The sequence below is a fragment of the Aplysia californica genome, unplaced genomic scaffold, assembly GCF_000002075.1.
Source record: "Aplysia californica isolate F4 #8 unplaced genomic scaffold, AplCal3.0 scaffold00662, whole genome shotgun sequence".
NCBI classification, from domain to species: Eukaryota; Metazoa; Mollusca; class Gastropoda; order Aplysiida; family Aplysiidae; genus Aplysia; species Aplysia californica.
The window spans coordinates 152,385-157,246 of record NW_004797932.1 but is presented as its reverse complement, the minus strand read 5'-3'; the positions used below and the strand labels follow the sequence as shown (position 1 = coordinate 157,246).

General features: G+C 39.3%; 1 non-coding gene across 1 annotated transcript in view; it reads left to right on the top strand.

Annotated features, from left to right (window-relative positions):
• Positions 1 to 125: 125 nt before the first annotated feature.
• Positions 126 to 4,862, top strand: part of LOC101845426 — a 7,038-nt gene continuing 2,301 nt past the window's right edge. Inside the window, exons 1-3 of the transcript XR_004859119.1 lie at positions 126 to 227; positions 1,218 to 1,274; positions 4,614 to 4,703. This is a non-coding gene — a transcript (uncharacterized LOC101845426). The remainder of the gene's footprint in view (positions 228 to 1,217; positions 1,275 to 4,613; positions 4,704 to 4,862) is intronic.

The following is a 4,862-nucleotide window of genomic DNA, read 5'->3' as shown; positions in this document are numbered from 1 at the left end:
GGGGAGTTCGATAATCTTCTCTTCAAAATTTTAAGATAACCAGTTTGATACGCGTTTAATCACAAGACTAGAGGACCCTGATTTAGGTGTATATATAATTGAATCCTTTATTTCCTCAGACTAGATCAGCAGAGAACATCGCTAACAGGTCGGCCGAATCCCTCCAGGCAGACCTAAAGAATGGAAAATTGAGTGCACTTGAAGTACTTCATGCTTTCCAGCGAAAGGTTTGTGTTCTGAAAAAGTTCAGTTGAGCGTATGGGTCTAGTATAGAACTGAAATAATAAATAAATGTTAAATTTCTCCTGTTCTTTATGCATCTTTTTAAAAAATGTTCTTTCATTGTGCTAAAAAGTAAGTGCTGTCATTAAATGCAAAAATCTTAGAGTCTGATTCCAATGTCAACATACGTGTGGTTTAAACGCATTCTAGTATGGTTTGCACATAAGAAAACAACAAAAAATGTTCCCTGATGTCCTGAATCTTTTGTCCTTGACAGCACAACAAAACTTCTGCTTCAGATATTGATTTTCCTGGGGTTTGAAAAAGGGAAGGAGGGGGGATGTTGAGGAGGGGGTGTACCGTTTAAAAAAAGAAAAGCATGTAGACGTGAGAACTGGTTGTGAAATAACCCCCAAGAGTTTTGACCTTTTTGTTACTGAATTATCAGTCCAATGTTTCTTATACTGCTCATATTTTTATGGCAAAGCTGCTCTTCAACACCACTCTTACTCACGCTTTACTGAGAACTGAAGCCTTACTCAACTCTCTTCTTAAGTTGTTGGGGATTTTTTTTTCTTGTAATTCCTCTAATTTCTGTTTTGTAAGGCTCTTACTCTTCCACCGTCTGGCTGCAAGAACTTAAAATTAAGGTGATATTTGGTCGCTTTTAAGAACAAGGGGGTTATCCCGAAAAATGCTGTTTTGAGAAAATCGAAGGTACAGGTTTTTGGACCTTTGTTCAGTTTCTTAAAAGAATAACAAAAAACAAGGAGAGTTTTCTCTATAACCACGCAAATATACACACCAATGAAACCAAACTTCTCCTCTTGGTAAGGCAGTGCCCACTTTTGGTGTAGGTAAATATTCTGGAAACCCACGAAATCTGGGTTAGCCCGCTTGTCCTTAAAAGCGACGAAATATGGTTCGTTCGTCTTATTTTATGACATGACACTGGTATGTGGCATAATCTCACCTTCTGTATGTTTTTGTTCCAGGCCTTTGAAGTCAACGAAAAGATCAACTGTATCACAGAACCATTACCTGAAGCGGAGGTAGTTTATAAATAATTAAAGAAATGTTTTTGTCTATTGTTCTTCTGATTTTTTTCCCCTTCTGTCTCACACATCTGACTCCACAGCTGCCTCAGGGCGATAACATAGAGAATGCTGAAACTTAAGCGGCTGAAGATCGACGCTTGACTCCACATAGAGTGCACCTAATGCCTAGATCTAGATATAGGGGGGGAAAATTACATCACAACACAGCTGGTATTTTTGAAGCATTTATTTGGAGATATAAAAAAACCTTGAAATTCCAAAAATATTGCTTAAAATGTGATTCTGCTTGTTGACCACCCAAATTTGACTACGTTGATTTAAAAAACGTAATTAGTTTTTGTCTACCGTGAAGCACCAGCTCTGAAATGGTCATTTAAGAATGTCTCCTGTCCAGTCGGGTGACGTCATGCAAACTGCTCAACCCGAGTTGGCGACGGCGAGATGGCATTGAGAGTTCGCGACCTCAGTGCTTTCTTGTCGCATCTCCATTTTTAATAACAGTGAAAACAGTTCACAACAAAGAGTGAGCTTAAGAAGAAGTCACATTTTAACTGTTAAAAAATGGAGATACGACAAGAAAGCACTGAGGTCTCGAGTTGACAGCGAGACGCCCTTCCCAGTTTTTCGGCGTATTGAGAATGTAGTTTGGATTCCGATAAAGCCGACAACGCCGACCCGAGCTTAAAGCCGCCTGCAGTCTGTCAGCTCTATGTGGGGCAAGTTGGAAATCATAAGGGAATTTTTATACCTATCGGCGCTTACTGAGTCAGTCTCCGAAATCGGCGTTCTCCATGTTTTCGCCCTTACTCTCCAAATTGCTGCAATGACTTCTTTTTTTCCTCAGCCGACTTGACTCTTTTCTTTCTGTGAACAACATTCGTCACATTATATCGTTCTCTGTCACCTTACAAAGATCAAAGGCAAAAAATGTGAGGCAGCGTGGAGGAATCAGGCTCTCGTCAAAATAATTAAAGTGAACAAATTTGCATTTTTCCGCAGGTTTGCGAATTTTTATCAAATTTTTGTTTTTTCGCTCAACACCTTTCATGCCCATTAAATAACTCATTTCTGTGTGGATTTTTCTTTAAAACGTTGATTTAAGGCACGAAAAATGTAAGTGTTCAGTTACCTGGGACTCTAAAGCTAAGGAAATAACTGATCTTTGGCAGCCATTTTCTCACTAATTTTACCTCTGAAAACAGGTGACCCCCACCTCCTTCATTCGCAAATATCTCGACTTGTATTCAAGATCAATGGATATTTTGTCACTCAAATAAAGACAAGTGAACAAGCTTTAAGATGACACCAATAACTCTACATGCCCCAAAATTGACGAGAGCCTGATTCCACCTCGCTGCCTCACAAATCTCTTTACTCACTGTTGTCTTTCTTCCCATGGCTGTTTATTTCATTCTGTGAGAATACTGGATAATTTGTATTGTATGTGCAGTGTTGCAGCAAAGAAAATGACAACAACAAAAAAACAAACAATAAAAAACATACAGAAGTTTCATCTGATGATCCAGGAGCTGGGGAGTTGGGGAAAAGTAGGTTGTGAATGGAATTGTATTTGGCCAAGACTAGAATTGGAGACAACCCATGACAGAGTCAGTATCATCTCCCCAGACAACTAATGTGAGGCATCGGGGTTAAACCAGGCGCTCGTCAAAATGATGAAATCGGAGAAAAAGGCATATTTCCACAAGTTTGACCATTTTTATTGAAATTTTGTTTTTTGGCTAAACACCTTTTATGTCTGTATGAAAATACATTTCCATGTGAATTTTACTGAAAACCCTTGTTTAAAGGCACACAATATGTAATTTTCAGTTCTCAAGGACTCTTAAACTATTGAAGTTGCCAAACTTTGGCTGCCATTTTCTCATTAATTTAACCCCTGAAACCAGGCTACCCCACTTTCTTCAATCGCAAATATCCTGACCTCTATTCAAGCTAGATGGACAATGTTTTCATTCAAAGCAAGGCAAATGAATAAGCTTTCAGGTGATATCAATAGCTCCACATGCCCAAAAATTGACGAGCGCCTGATTCCACCACGTCGTGCCACAAATTGCTGCGAGCGAAGTTGCGGAGAGATCTGTTTGAACATGCTCGCTATATCTGTCCAGTCACTAGCCATGGAACTCTTTTTTTATCCTCTTTCTCTTTTATTTGTCCCCTTCCCCCTTTCCCTTCACCCTCTCATAATTACAATAACGTGGCAATGTGTGAGTGTGATAGAAGCAGGCGTCATTGACTAAGTGTGGTTTAGACCATTTATTTCATCGGGGGTGGGGGGGGGGTGTTGTTGTTGTTGTTGTTGTTGTTGTTTTGTTTGTTTGTTTGTTTGTTGGTTTGTTTGTTTTTTGCACCCGATTAGATTATTAAAATTTTGTCGCCTTTAAGCACACGTGGGCTATCCCGAAATATGCTGTTTTGAGAAAATCGAAGGTAAAGTTTTTGCCCCTTGTTCAGTTTCTTTAAAAGACAATGAGAGTTTTCTCTATAACCAAACAAATACACACACCAGTGAAACCAAACTTCTACTATAGGAAAGGCAAAGCCCACTTTTAGTGTAGGTCAAGATTTCTGGAAACCCCCGAAATCCGAGTTAGCCTGCTTGTCCTTAAAAGCGACCATTTAGGGAGTGGGCTTCGACTCCGTCTCTCAGGGCCAACCCGGGCTGAGAGGGATATAACATTATATATGAATCTGAAGATGTTGTATTCTGGTTTATGCGTTTTGTATTTGTCATATTTTGTTGTTTTTTGTGGATTCTTCAATGCAGAGGATTTTTGCTTTTTGGTCTAGTGCTGTGACGTGGGTGGGCAGTTAGAGGGTGCCGCTGAGAGGACCTACTTTTTTTCTTTCCTTGTGCTGCTTCTGTCTTTTTATTTGGCTTCTTCCACACACTTAGCCTATCCGTACACCTGGGGTCATTTTGTGCCCCAGGGGTTGTATTCTTCACATTTTAGAATACTTCTAGTGTGAAGATATCTTTGAAACTTTCAGTATTTCTCAAAAAATAATGTTGACAGACTGCTAAACGTACTGATTGGATTAACGAGTAGATTTCCTCTTTAGGAAGTGGTAGCACAGAGTTCCCCACGTCGTATGGATATGATAGTAAAACACGACGTACGGATAGGGTTAAGTGGTTGCAGAGAGTTCCCCACGTCGTATGGATATGATAGTAAAACACGACGTACGGTTAGGGTTAATAACAGCTCATGTGTAAATTTCCTTCTCTTTAATCAAACTAGACTGAGGGGATATTTGCAGGTACTCTTCATCTGTTGTCTTTTCCCCTAGAATGTTTATTTTTTCAAACAGGAAAGAGCAAAGGAACTGGATCAAAAGGCTGACAAAAGTGGTCTTCTCTTTGGTTTACCTGTTAGTGTGAAGGAAAGTGTGAATATTAAGGTGGGTGAATTTTTCTTTTTTTACTTTCTTTTCTCCTGAAAAAACTGTCATGAATCTTGAACGGTGAATGAAAATCTTCTTCATTTGCCTTAAAACTCTGGAAAGTTTGTTAGTATAGTATCAATGGCAAGCTTTACGCTATGTGAGGAACCTTCAATT